Below are 15068 nucleotides of genomic sequence, written 5' to 3'. Positions count from 1 at the left end.
GCACTAGCCTTTCCTGGAAGCTCTGTCTCCTGAAGCCAGCCTTCCTGAAGCTGATGTGCTCCAGATGTGGTTGAACTCCATCTCACATTAGCCCCAGGCTGTATGACCAGTGGTCAGGGATGATGGGAGCCGCAGTCCAGCAACATATGGAGGACAGCAGGTCGAGAAAGACTGCTGGAAGGTATCCCCCCTAATCTCACTTGTGATGGTGTGAGCAGTAGTTATTCATTCCACAGTGGAAGAAATGCAGTCAGTACTTGCTCAGGAATGCCTTGAACTGTCATAATGCATTAATGCAGGACAGAGAGCTGGGTATGTAGGAACCTATAATTTTTTTTGCAGCTGGAACATAGCATACTGTACAGAGGTAGGCGTTCCATCCGTTGCTCACCCACTTTGGGGCTCTTGCCCCACCCACCACTGCCAACCCGCAGCCACCTACCAATAAAGTTCCTGCCCTCAGATTGAAAAAGATTCTAAGCAGTTGGATTAGATACTGCAAGGCTAGATCCTTTTCTAGACCTGCCTTCCCCCAATTTTTGGTGCCCTCCAGACATTGGCGTACTGCAATTTCCATCATTCCCAACTGTGGGCAGTCCTGGCTAGGTCTGAAAGGAGTTGGAGGCCACCCAGTTGATGTGTCTCGTTCATCTGGTTAATTCTGCACCAAACATAACTGTGGCCTAATAATATGGCTGACTGCCAGCCTTTCTTTGCAATGCTGAATATCTCCCATATCATGAGCATGGCACATAGAGACAATAAATGGGGACCTATAAACCTGAAGTATGTGTGTGCATGCACACTGAAGTCTGCTCCTTTTGCCTGCCTGCAACTGGTATTTCTGGAAGAAAAGTCCCTGTGCCATCAGTTTCTTTTCCCCATTACCCAAATATACCTGATATAAGATGCTTGGCAGTGCATCCTGCCTTAGCCAGTCGGGGGCAAGCTGAGCAACTGGAACAGGCTTTCAGCATCACTTCTAGTAATATATTCACCACTGGCTGAAAACTCTGCTCAGAGTTTTGTCCTGCTGAACTGGACAAAAGAATGTGGGAATCTCCTGATATGGGGGCAGGATGTGGCAGCTGTAAGACTTAGTTTTTGAATGAAAGATTGTGGTTTTCCCCAAAACCCATCTCAAGCTAGCCATTTCCCTTTCATTTGCAATGTATGTCCCTTCACTCTCTACCGATCTGATTTGTAAAAAGGCAGCAATCACAAGTGTTACTGGGGAGTAAACCCCACTGAGTCCACTGGGACTTCCTGCTGAGTAAACATGCATAAGATTGCACTGTGAAGCATGGAAATAAGGAAGGGGCAGAAGAGTTGGCCCTAATGGCTGTCAGAGCAGCTTCTCCTCATATTAGATTCAAGGTGAGCATTCTCAGGACTGAAAAAAAGGAAATACTCTTGCCCCCACCCTCCAGCTCAAAGAGAAGGAATTTTATAATCAAGATAAATTTATTGCAGTTTCCCCAACATGTAGCTAGGATGATCAGTGCAAACAGAGAACAGGGTTCGTGCAATGTTAGCAGTTGTTTCTTGCCATGCAAACTAATCCTGCTGAAATTGCTTCCTCTATAAGCAACTATTGAAGGTGCAGGAGCCCCTGTCTTCTTTGGCACACTGAAACCAACATAAATTTTGCACAAAATAACTTTTTTTAAAGCAACATTTCAGTAGTTTTCTTTTTGAAGCCACTTTAGAACAATTTATTATAAATTTTATTTTTAAAGCTTTGAGGGCTACTTTTTTAAAAGCAAATACTGATGAATTGTAATGCAATAATGTTAAGTTCCAGTTTGAAAATTCCAATGCTTGTGACCTTGTTCTTCCAACCACCACCCCTGAAACCTCTTAACATCAAAAGGGATTCACAATTGGGAATGATGTGACGGGAGGGAGGAAGGCGGACATACGGTATTTTTCGCTCTATAAGACGCACCAGACCACAAGACGCACCTAGTTTTTGGAGGAGGAAAACAAGAAAAAAAATATTCTGAATCTCAGAAGCCAGAACAGCAAGAGGGATCGCTGCACAGTGAAAGCAGCAATCCCTCTTGCTGTTCTGGCTTCTGTTATAGCTGTGCAGCCTGCATTCGCTCCATAACACACACACACATTTCCCCTTACTTTTTAGGAGGGAAAAAGTCTTATAGAGCAAAAAATACAGTAAATTAGAGCTCTCACCTGTCTTGCAGCACATTCATTTCGTTCATAAGTGTGCATAGGTTTGCATCCTTAACTGATTAATAGCAGGAGGTTTTATCAATTGAGTATAAATTGATTCAATTGGAATATGTGGCAAAACAGTAGTTCTGAAGCAGGGGGGGAAAACATGTTTTATCCATGCAGCTGTTGTATTAGAAGAGATTTTCCTTTCTGGGTGAAAGGAACAGGGACTGCCTCTTCTTGCCAGCAGCAAGAAGTATTCCTATTAAAAAGTCAATGTGCAGTTGACCTAGGACTGGGGAGCCCAGGGTTCAAATTCCCATTTGGCCATGGTTGTTTGGCTGGTCTCTATTTCTCAACCTAACCTACCTCATGGTATTGCAGCCAGGATAAAATAGGAGGTTTGGGGGTGGGGGTGGGGGGAGAGGGACTACATACAGAACATCACCTTGAGATCCTTGGAGGAAAGGGAGCATAATATAAATGAAACAAGCGTGAAACCAACAAGTAAAAATGATAATACTTCTTTTAAACAAAACTGCCAGGTTAATCGGGGCTACTTGTTTTTTAGTTGGTCCAAAAGTTTTTAATCAATCTAAACCATGGCTTGGGAACAGCTGCTCCTCACCCCTTCTGAGGCAGACTGGGGCTGATGATGCTACGGACCCAACAACAAAGTAGTTGCTGGTTCATTTCCAGGCCCAATTCAAGGTGCTCACATTAGTGTTTTTGAAGCCTGAAATGACTTGAGACCCCAAATACCTGAAAGAGTGCCTCCTCTTGGGTGTTAGGCTTGGCAAAGGGGGCCCCAGTGTTGGTTCCACCAACCTCAGAAGCTCAGGAATGTGTGTGTGTTTGTAGTCTGCAGCAACCCCTCGGCTGCAAAACTCCATCCCCACAGAGGTGCATCTAGCCTCCTCATTATATAGCGATTGCTGGAGACACATCTCTTCACTCTGGCTTTTGACACCTGAGTTGTATACTGTTAGAACCCACCTTTCTTCTGTGATAATTGTGTTAAACCTTTTTTAACATTGTGTTTCACCTTAGGGTGAAGGGTGGGATGATGACGATGATGATATAAATAAATAAATAAATAAGGCACGGGTTTTCCCATCCCCAATCTAATGCAAATATTGCCGTCCTTATAGAAATGGTTGCAAGCCAGTTCAAGTTAGAAAAATTTCCCTGCAAATCCACACGCACATCATTTCCCCTCTCTCTGGACTTCTAAATCTCCTTCACATTACTTCCCCAGGTTGTTTCAGTAGCATATTTATAGTATTATCATGTTTGATTCTTGTGCGTCTCCCAATCTTCCACTGAAGAGCTCCAAGTGCCTTAGGAGAACAGAAAGCTGCCTTAGACCGGTTCACACTATTTGTACATCTAGACCTTTTACTCAATCCTTTGCTCACCTGGTGCCCTCCAGAAGTTTTGGTCTACAGCAGTGATGGCCAATCTTGGCCCTCCAGCTGTTTTGGGACTACAATTCCCATCACCCCTGACCACTGGTGCTGTTTGTTAGGGGTGGTGGGAGTTGTAGTCCCAAAACAGCTGGAGGGCCAGGTTTGGCCATCAGTGGTCTACAGCTTCCATTAGCCTCAGCCAGCAAAGCCATGTCAGCTACGGGAAGGCAAGGTTACCTGTTTGTTTATACTCCATTTCTGCTAATACATTGAAGGCGGTTTCCAATTCAAAGTGACGGCTGGTAATCTAACAGGCATGATACAAAAGGAGCACGTGTTGAGAAAGGAAGAGGAGATTAAGCAAATTCAGGCCCTGTTTCAAGCAAAATGTTAGCTCAAAGCTCCATAATGACAAGGCAGAAGGTGGCCACTGTGCAAGGTAGTTCTGGGAGGCAAGGAGGCAAATAGCCATTGGTCCAGGCTGACTTCGATGGAGCTGTTTTCTCTCTCCCTCTCTGGCAGCCAGGTCAATGGTTGTGCCTTTGTAAGCATTACTGGAATGAGTGGGAGCGCATGGATCCTGAAGCAGTGTTTACTTGCACAATGGTCCAAGAGCCTATTCTGATTCAATGCCTCAGGGGAAGATATGAACATAGGAAGCTTCCTTTAGAATGAGTCCATCTAGCAGCATGTTATTTATGCACATTTGCAGTGGTTTTCCAGGGTTTCAGACAGGAGACTTTGCCAATCCTACCTGGAGATGCCAAGGATTAAACATGGGACCTTCTGCATGCAGCCTTTATCTCTAACCACTGAGATACATCAGCTCCCAAGATGAGAGGGTGATATTTTTTGGCTCTTTGGATATGTGAGGATTCTTTAACTTGAGACCCTTGTGTGCATTGGGGGATAACCAACATGCCCTCCAGGTGTTGTTGGACTACATCTCATCATCATTCTTGACCATTGGCCCTGCTGGCTGGGACCGATGGGAGTTGTAGTCTAATAACATTTGGAGGGTTCCAGGTTGACCACCCCTGATTTTACACAATAGAACTGTGGCACAGGGATAGCACTTGATTCTTGGACAGGCTGAGTTCTGCCTAGGGACGCTGTGCCAAAACCACACAGAACCCAGGACGGATCCGTGCTCATCCTAAAGCCAAGCTGGAGTCTAGCAAGGGTGATGATTCCATGATCCAAACCCAATATTGTTTCAGAGCTTCATATCACCAATGTAGACCATCTTGGGCTTTATTCGTCATATATCTCCCCTCCAATTTCGCAGGACGGCGCTAGGTCAGCTGTAGGGGAACCTGAAATTGCAAAAAGACCTGTGTTATTTGTCAAGGACAGCCCAAGACATTATACACCCTGAGGCAAGAAATTAGACAGTTGCCCCACCAATTCTGCATACAGAAGCCAACTGGATTGTCAGTCAAATCACTTCCGACACTTCAATCAGTTCAACATTGGCGACAGGACAGTGGCCCTCTACTGTATCTGGAGGCAACGGCCTATAGTTAGAAGCGACAGGGCAGACACATGCAATTGTACCTTCCCAGACATTGACACCAATGCTCGCCTCCTAGCACCTGCTTCCTGAGGTGGCTTCCCAACTCTACCAAATGACAGGGCCGGCACTGTGTTTTACTGTTGTTAATTTCCTGCAGTTACTTCATGTATAAAAAATAATTGCAGTTGGGATTCTGACTGACTCAAGTGGCTCTTGTTTCACAAATGTATGCTTTCAGTGCTTAACTTGATGATGATAATTAATGATGAATAACCAGAAACAGAGCTATATTCACCCCACCCCACCCATCTACACTAGCAAATCTTAAGAAAAGTACTAGGGATGTGGGAGGGATTAGGTTTGGATGACTCCATAATTTGCATGACCCAGAGAAATGTGTGAATTGAAATGCAGCTGTGCTTCAAAACCTGCCCTTTCCCAAAATTTGCGATGCAGTTCTCCAACCAAACAATGCATACAAAACTGAGGGGGTAGTGCATATAATAGTGAAAATAACATACAACAAATGCATTATGTTAGGGAAAATTTATTGCAGAAATATCTAGAGAAATTCATGCTACAATGCAGAATTCTGAACAACTGTGCTTAAGATTGGAAAAATGAATAACACAGAGTAACTGAGATTCTTCCTTCCCCACCCTGATTGGGGGAGGGGGAAATGCGTATCCTTAAGAAGAGGCTTCATGAAGTGTACCCCAACTCCTTCATAAAGTCCACCCTAATCCTATACAATGTTTCATTGGAAGTAAATCCTGCTTTTTTTGGTGGGGTGGAGTCCCAGATAAGTGGAGCCTAAGACTGAAGTCCGTAATGGTTTATACGAACGTTTGTGATCATAGAACCAGATTGGAGCATGGGTGAAAAATCCATTCAGTTTTTGTTTTGGGGGTTTTTGGATGAAAATACGCTCCATCTCCTGTGGTTAAAAATGTGTACCTGCATGTGTGTTTGTTTATTGAAGGATGATTTTGGAATTGCCACAATTCAAAATTTGGTAGAAAGTAACTCCATTTCTCCCTTGCACACGGACCTCTCTTCCCTCTTTCCTTTTTTTAAAAAAATATCCTCACAGATTTTGGCACTGGTGCTTGGACAATTTTTTTTAAATAAATAAAATTGTATTTGTAATGTCAAAATATTATTTTTCTCTCTCTTCTGTAACTCTTAACACGTCAAATATGTTTGCTTTAACAATAGCTGTTTGAATTTTGTGTATTTTTCTGATTTAGTGCAGTTGAACTGATTAAAATGGGTGGTTTTTTTTCACTCCCCCCTTCAGATTCTTCTGTCTCCAGCTGTGCCAAATACAGGATTTTAAATTTAATTTTGAACGCTCATCAGGGTCATCTTTCCTCATTCAAGAAGGGGTGGGACACCTTTTTTTCTCTGAGGCTCAAAGGCCTCAGAATTAATCCTCTCATGGATTAATGCGTTAGCTATTGATGACTACTAGTCACAATAATGGCTTGTCTACACAGTCTAAAGCAGTCGTGCTTCTGAATATCAGTTGCTGGAAACTGCATTTTTGTGTTTTTATATTGTAAACTGCCCTGTCATCCTCAGATGATGGGCAGTATAGAAATGAAGTACAGTGGTACCTCAGGTTACATATGCTTCAGGTTACAGACTCCGCTAACCCAGAAATAGTGCTTCAGGTTAAGAACTTTGCTTCAGGATGAGAACAGAAATCGTGCTCTGGCGGTGCGGCGGCAGCAGGAGGCCCCATTAGCTAAAGTGGTGCTTCAGGTTAAGAACTGTTTCAGGTTAAGAACAGACCTCTGGAACGAATTAAGTACTTAACCCGAGGTACCACTGTATATAAATAAATAAGATGTGCTCGTATATAGTTATAGAATTGGTTCCCACATGCATAGGAATGAGTTCTCAGTCCTTCCATGCAAAAATCTACTTCTGGTTTTCCCAACTCCAAGCTTGCTTTGTTTTAGCAGCACATTTAATGCATATGTAGGGGGTCAGGATAGGGCAGGGAGAAACCTACTGTTGAACAATTGGGTTCCACAAACTGGTCAGTAGAGCATGAGACTCTTAATCTCAGGGTCACGAATTTGAGCCCCACATTGGGCAAAAGATTCCTGCATTGCAGGGGGTGGACTAGTCACTAGATGACTCTTGTGGTCCCTTCCAACACTACAGATATTAAGTTGTGCAGAATTTACCTGTAAAGCCCTGCTCATCTACATGATCCTGCCGGCCTTTGATGGATGCGGCGAACTTGCAGTGCGACATCCTGGCTATATCTTTGCAATGTGAAGCCAAGCTGGAGAGAGGATGGGGAATCATCCCTGGCAAACGTGTATGGAAGCAGGAACCCCTGGACACCTTCCTCCTTCTGTCACTTATCTCTGGCAGCTACTTAGCCACCAGGCTTGAATTTACTCAGATTTTATTACATTTTAATCTCTCCCTAAAGAGTTCCTCTTGCGGTGCTTCTGGACCTGCTGTACTTGGAAGTCAAAAATGGCCTTGGCCAATTCTATCTGCTGATACAAGGCAATAGCTTTGTCTACACACACACACACACACACACACTTGAATGAATATTTATTTATTATACAATACAGTCACAGCAAAGTTAAGAACACAGCACCATGCCCATATCTGCTATTTGTGCCTCAGTTACTGCAGTGAGATCTGTAGGGCAGGGTTGATGAACTTTCCCCCCAGACTGAGGGCCATACTCCCTCTTGGGCAACCTCGCAGCGGCCACATGCAAGTTGTGGGCAAGGCCAGAGGCAAAAATGGACAGAGCAATAAACATAAAAGTTACCTTTGTACTGAATTGTTCAAAATTATTAGTATTCTTCACATTTTTTTTATCCAACATTTCCACCAAGGAGCTCAAAGTGACATTCATGGCTGTCTTCCTCCCCCTTTTTATCCTCACAACAACCCTGAGGTAGGTTCAGTGGCAGAGCTTCATGCTCCAGCACTGGGGGGCGGAGAACAAGCGGGGGTGTGGCTGGCGCACGTCCCAAGGGGCGCAATGCACGTCCTGGGGATGTGGCACGCCGCCTGCAGGGGTGTGGCGCCCAGTGCGGGCAGGGGGGCAGCCGCGATTGTTATGTACTGAAGTTCTCACCCTGGGCCAGCAGGTGTATACTGTAGATAATTCAGGTCCACATATGCAAATAAGGGATCGAAAGTGACATTCAGTGATTGGATAGTTACAGAGAATGGTTACTGTTGCGTTCTAGTGGAGCTCTATATAAGCAGGCTGGCTGAACCCTTCAGTTCAGTTCTGTTCTGGCCTGTGAATAAAGAAGAGCTGTTTGAAGAATCGCTGTGTCATCTGATATGTTCACCCACAACTTGAACAGCGATGGCACCCCACCAGGATTGCGCTGCCAGTGGCGGTGCGCTCCCCCTGCCCCCCTCTTCCTCCACCAGTGGGTAGATTAGGCTGAGAGTGACGTGGCTGGCTTAAGGTCACCCAGTGAACTTCAAGGCTGAGTGGGGATTACTAGCACTGGTCTCTCAGGTGCTAGTCAGAAACTCTAACCACTACACCACACAGACTCCATTGTTATTCATATTTTCAAACATCTAACCATACAATTCGACACAATAGGAATAATAATAATAATAAAAAATTTTATTTATATCCCGCCCTCCCCAGCCGAAGCCGGGCTCAGGGCGGCTGACAAATGAGGAGTGCTTCAGTCAGTTCCAGGAAAATGCTGACATCAGTTGTGTTTTGAAAAGCAGCCAAAGTTTTCCCTGAGAGCCTGGAGAGTTATACCTATGTTCTTTAGGTGCCTAATAAGTAGCACAAATTGACCTCCAAGCCATGGTCCTTGGGAGTGCAGCCATAGCTATGTGGTGGAATGGCGTTCTTCAACTTTGGCCCCACAGATGTTGGTGGACTTCCAACTCCTCGTTCAGTTTGGCCAATGGTTAGGGGCGAAAGGAGCTGTAGTCTAACCAATACAAAGGAGAAGGTCTTCAAAGGTATAAGGAACAACAGACAAGATCACAAGGACTGTAGAAATAATGAAAATGGCATGGAAATTATTTATATGTAGGAAAAGCAAGACTGCATGTAAAATGAGAGAGAGAGAGAGAGAGAGAGAGAGAGAGAGAACCACTGTAGTCTAACAATCACAACCTTTATCTCCAAACCTCAAATTATTCTATTGTTATGATGACCGCTCCTGCACTGCATCCTGTTCTATGCTTCATCAGAGCAAAATGGAGAATCTCTTACAATGGCAGCTGTAGATCCTCTTGTTTGACTTTTCAGATCTGTGTTGATCTTTGTTCATCTTAAGAAATATATAATGCAATAAACAATGAGTGACATTATTTGAGAAATTGTCCATTTTGTTCTGATGAAGCACAAAACAGGATGCAATCCAGGAGACCTCATAACAATATATTAATAATTTGAGGTGCTTAGAGGAATTATTGTATTATTACGTAACTGTTGGCTAATGCATTATACAGAGAGAGAGAGAGAGAGAGAGAGAGAGAGAGAGAGAGAGAAAGTTCTGAAATAATTTTGGAGTGTGTGGCTCCTCAAAGTCCAGCAACTAACAAAAATGCTTAAGCAGTTCTAGAGTTTGCTGGCCTCTCAGTCAATGCCCAAACATTAAAACACAGTACTGTATTAAAAACAATTTCAAACAGCATATATTGAGCAACCACAATACAGCATATAGCAATCTATCAATGCCCTGGTGTGCAGAAACACTTTTATTTCTTCACCTGACCGCTCATTTTAAATTATTTCAATATTTCCCAAAATTTAGAGAAAAGTATTTCAGTTCCTTGATCTTCTATTTCAAGAAGAAAATGTACTTTTTCATTTAAAAAATATGTAAAACATTGGATGATTAAACAATGATAAAAATGCAATTGTTTTGTTTGCAGAGGAAATCAGCCAGGAATCATTTCTGTAATTCGCTTTAAATTGCAGTCCTACATACTCAAGCACCAGGGGAGTAAGCCCCATTGAAATCAGCGGGACTTCCTTCTGAACAGACACGCGTAGTAACGCGGCAATTGTTTTAGTGTTGCTTTGTATGAACTCCGATTTCAAAGCGACTGTTCCTTTAACAGCGGTTTATAATCACAGGAACTACAAGTCCCAGAATGCACCGAGGCAGTGGATTTGTTCATATCCGGTAAAAGGAGTACGTGATGGGAGCTGTAGTCTACAATGATTGCCGTTTGGACCTGTAGGAATACATTTCCGGTGGGGACCCTCTTTTGTTTAAATCGGGTGCTCGACTTTTATGAATAAAGTAGCCAATATCTCGCACAAGTAACAACAGTGATTGTCTTAAAATGATCCTTGAGATGGGAGGGAACACGTGCTTGTGCGTTAGAGTACAACAAAGCATGCATTTTTTTTGAAGTGAGTCTGATCAACTCACTATGCAGGGGTTCGTTTACTGACTGTAGGAAGCTTCCTTACACTCAGCCGGGGCATTGCTCCATCTAGCTCAGTATTGTCTGCACTGACTGGCAGCGGCTCTCCAGGATTTCAGACAGGACTCTCACCTAGCAGCTAGAGACCCTGGGGATCGAACCTGCTACTGCTCTACCAGTGAGCTAAGGCCTCTGTCCCTTAGACCAGGGAAATCCTGGTTGCTTTGGGCTTGAGAGCGCAAATATTGTAGTCGGTCAACAATAGTTTGCATATGCTGATCTAAATTGCACCTTAAAAGAGAAAGCAGCGGTTCTGTCTTTTAAGTTCTGCATGTTTGTTTTGAAGTCCCATTAAGCTCATTGAGGCTCATTCCAAAGTACTTGAGCATCACGTGTATTGTCTTCTAAATGTGACTTTGAAATGGGAAGTTTACTTTAATTGCCAGAGGGTGCTGCAGATAATCTGAATGTGTATTTGGCATCTGTTCCACCAGGAAAGGATGGGAGTCTGCTGGGGTTTTTTTTAACCTACTTGCAGATGCTCATTCTGTATCTGCTTAAATGTCTACCATTGAAGCTGACAAAGCCTTTCCAGCACAATGCTGGAGAGAGAAGGACAGGTTAGACCGGTTTGCTTACTGAACAAAGGAGCAGCAGCTAAGCAAGGTTAGGACACACCAGTAGAAAGCCAGGCAGGATCCACACATGCAGATGGAAAACCTGGCCTACTGAACATGTGAATGGTGTGCAGATGGGCAGGGAGTAGGTTACAGAACTATAGCGTCCCAATCAAGAGAAGTCCTAGTACTGCTATTTTCTGCCTTGGTTAAACCACACTGGAGTACTGTGTCCAGTTTGGGGCACCACAATTTAAGAAGGATAATGACAAGCTGGAACGTGTTCCAAGGAGGGCGACCAAGATGATCAAGGATCTGAAAACCAACCAAGCCTTATGAGGAACGGTTGAGGGAGTTGGGCATGTTTAGCTTGGAAAAAAGGACGGAGCGAGCTTGTTCTCTCCTGCTCCAGAGGCTAGGACCCGTAGCAATGAATTCAAGTTACAAGAAAGGAGATTCCAGCTAAATATTGGGGGGAGCTTCTGACAGTGGAGTAGACTCCCAGTACAAGAGATGGTGGGTTCTCCTTCCTTGGAGGTTTCTAAGCAGAGGTTGGATGGCCACCTGCCATGTATGATCTACCTGAGATTCCTGCATCGCAGGGGGTTGGACTAGATGACCCTTGGAGTCCCAAGTCTGAAATTCTACAGTTTTATAAGTCCATGATTCTGTTACAGATGGCAGTAGAGCAGCAACTGTTGTTGGCGTGTAATCTTTCCGAAGGAGCAAAGTCTAGTTGAGCATAACTCATTTTGTTTTGCAGTGGAATTAATTTCTGCTGTTAGTGAGAAGAACGGGGGAGGGGGACTTGTTTATGTATAAGAAGAATCACGATAGTTACACACGTGCATTTTGTTTCGCGGGGTGGGATACAGACCTGCTATGATTTTCCTGCGCCTTTCTCACTGTCGTCGTTAGCGTTGCCAGCTTCTTCAGGGATGGCTGCTGTGCCTTTCATGGCAAACAAAATATCCAGCAAGCAAATGCCGAATGTGAACACGACTGAGGGTGTAGCTGTAGCAGTGGCAGCAGTAACAGAAAACTCCACCTGTTGAGTTTTTGCCTGTCACACCCCATTCCAGGCACAGTAGCTGAAGGAAGTGGGGAGTTGTTGACAGCCTCTTTTGGGGGTGGGATAAGGGGCATTTGACTTGAGGATTTGGTTGCCAAGGGTCTTTTACTGTTATGCAGCATGTATAAAAGGGAGAGGGTGCCTTTTTGAGGTGGGGGCCCCCGTACAGTTCACGTTCTATATTAGCAATAAATGATGTGCATCTTCTATATATATTTCTGTATACTGTGCATCATAACTCTCTCATCCTAAATTCTAAAGGCTCAGGCTGCGGAGGTGTTTTTATTTTTATTTTTTTAAAGCCAAACCCAAGCACCCCGATTTCCCTTTTACGTATATGCTGGGTCCCTCCGCCCCGGGGTGTGTGCGTGTGCGCGCGCGAGGCCACAACAAAGCCCCGCGCGCCTCTGGAGCTCGCGGCTTGAGCTTCCTTGCAAGCCGGCGGCGGCGGCGGCCAGGCTCGCGGAGCCTACCCTTCCCATGATGCAGCGCGCCGCCCCGAGTCCCCAGTGGGCCGCCATGTTGTTGGAGTGAAAGGCAGGGGGAGCGGCAGCCGGAGCTAGAGGCCGGGGGGAGGGGGGGGCCTTTGAGATCCATCTTCATCCTACCGTTCCGCCCGTGAGTATCCGGACCGGAGTGGGCCGAAACGGGACTCGGCACCCCAGGCAGCCCGATGGTAGAGCCGTATTGGGGCTAGGGGTTAGGCCGAGGCGGCGAGGCCCTTCCGAAAGGCGGCCCTGGGCGGGCATTATCGCCGAGGCTCTTCCTCGCGCTTGTTCCTGGTACATATTTTCGAGTCCAAGCAAGGCCTCTATTGTTGTTCCAGGAGGGGAGGGGAGGAGGGAGAGAGGAGGGACCGATGGGGGGGCGGCTCGAGGGGCCCGGGACGCCCCCCTTTAAACTGTATAGCCCCCCCTTCCCGGAAAAAGCCCCCACCTTAAAAAAAGAAGCAGCAGCTTATACCATCCCCTGGGGTGGTTTTGTTCTCTCATTCCCTCCCTCCCCTCCTTCCTTTTCTGGGGGGGGGGGAGGAGAGGCGGGGAAGAGAGTTTACTTCGGCTTAAAATAGTCTTTCCAAGCAGCCAGAGTGATTAATATGCTTCATTTTTGGGGGGCGGGGGTGGTGGTTTGGTGGCGGTGGTCGGGGGGTGGCTGATTTCATGGTGCAGGATTGAACTCCAGCGATGTGGAGGATAAAAGGGGGAGTACTTTGGGGGAGGGAGGTGGGGGGAAAGTGATTAAACAGGGGGAGGTAATTTGGATTTTCAAACGTCCGTAGGTGATGCCTAATTAAAATCGTCCGCGAGCAGGACATACAGGAAATGGTGTACGTGACTTAAACTTTGTCTGCCACTGGTGTACAGGGTTGGGTGGGTAGGTATGTATTTATGTATGTATACATTGGATGGGGGGAGCTTCTTTAGTGTCCGGTTGGGGGGAGTGGATGGTGTGTTGGATGTTATACAATGGGGGGTGGAGGGTGTTTCTCTTCCCTGGCCCACAGTGAGTTAATACAGTACCTCTGGAGCTCGTGTTTCTTTGTAGTAGCTAGTTGGGCTTGTTTTGGGACCCTTGTGTTTGTTTTTTTCAGGGCGAGCATGGTGGTATAGGGATTTCTGTTTTTGTTTTTGTCCGGATGAAAGGGGCATAAAGAATACATGCAGTAATGGATTTCCTGGTTTGTCTCGGGTTTTTTTATACATATAGCTTGTGTGTTTATCTGTAAGTGAGCAACAATGAAAGGCTGGCTTCTCTCCCCTCTTAGGCCCTTGGCCCTTCTAGCTTCAAGTTAGTTCTTGGTGAAGCTATTCTGAAGTGAAACAAAGTTACGGAAGGGGTAGCCCTTTGTTATCATATGAACCCCATGGAAAATATTATCAATTTAAAGACTTTTATTTATCGGAGGGGGGCATGCCTGATCATGTAAGAACCATAACAAAGAACTGAATGTACAGTTTGATCCTTTGCATCTTTACTCAGAAGTGAGTCCCACCACTACTCCCATGTAAATGTACATAGGATCACAACTTTATGTCATGGCCCAGAATTAATGCTGCTTCAGTTCACTGAAATAAATAAGTTTTAATGTGCTTAACTCTTGTGTTGGGCTGTGGTCTTAGAATTTTTAGGCAAAAAACTTCAAACACAAAGAGACAATTTTCCTAGAAAAAGGAGGATTTGATGGCTTAAAAATATAATATGGGAATAGCAATTTACCTTCTGGATTACAATTTTTAATTCCTTCCCTGGTATTAACCCTGGAAGGCTAGTTTCTATGTAGCAATTCAGTTGTATTTGTTATGCCATGTTATATCAGTTTTATTAAATTGTTTTAAAGTTTGTTTCTAGTTTATATAAAAGAGAAAGTTACACATTGTGATTCCTTTTACCACAACAGGACGACAAAAAAATTGTTTTCTTTCTTTTTTGGTAACGTGAATATAGTTTATGTTGAAGGGTGCATCTTTGATAAGGGCCACAGGCATCCTTTTTGTTTGTAAATTAGCAGCTATCATAGGAAGCTGATAACAAAACTTGGGATTCAAGTGAGGGGAAAATAAACTGTGGTGGTCATGTGACTTGAACCACCCTTTATAGTTTGAAAAGTTCTCTGTAGATCAGGGCTTTCAAAGTGGGGGTCTGGTGTCAACCTTTTCTGGGCAGATGAGAAATGGAGAGAGTCGCCTTTTGTAGAACTTCCTCTTGTGGGCATGGGATGTTCATGTGGCGTGGGTTCACACTGAGAGAGTAGGCTGCTTTGGACAATTGGGTTGCCTTAGGTGGTCTTTAGGGCATTCCAGATTACTGATTCTGTGGCACTGCAGCTGTCTTGTTCTCTCTGCAGTACCGGAAGCTTGAATGAAAGT

At 44.8% G+C, this 15068-nt stretch overlaps 1 protein-coding gene across 19 annotated transcripts in view; it reads left to right on the top strand.

Annotated features, from left to right (window-relative positions):
• The first annotated feature begins 12197 nt into the window (after window positions 1-12197).
• Window positions 12198-15068, top strand: part of PUM1 (pumilio RNA binding family member 1) — a 49424-nt gene continuing 46553 nt past the window's right edge. For 6 of the 19 annotated variants that reach the window (XM_083513986.1, XM_083514001.1, XM_083514003.1 and 3 more), the window contains exon 1: window positions 12198-12819. The gene's annotated coding sequence lies outside the window, so the exon portion shown is untranslated. Of the gene's footprint in view, window positions 12984-15068 lie in introns of all 19 variants that reach the window. The other 13 variants (XM_083513994.1, XM_083513993.1, XM_083513990.1 and 10 more) reach the window with 8 other exon arrangements.

Source organism: Podarcis liolepis (assembly GCF_965112155.1).
Source record: "Podarcis liolepis genome assembly, chromosome: 7".
NCBI lineage: Eukaryota > Metazoa > Chordata > Lepidosauria > Squamata > Lacertidae > Podarcis > Podarcis liolepis.
The sequence above is the reverse complement of the archived record's forward strand: the minus strand, read 5'-3'. Positions and strand labels throughout refer to the sequence as shown.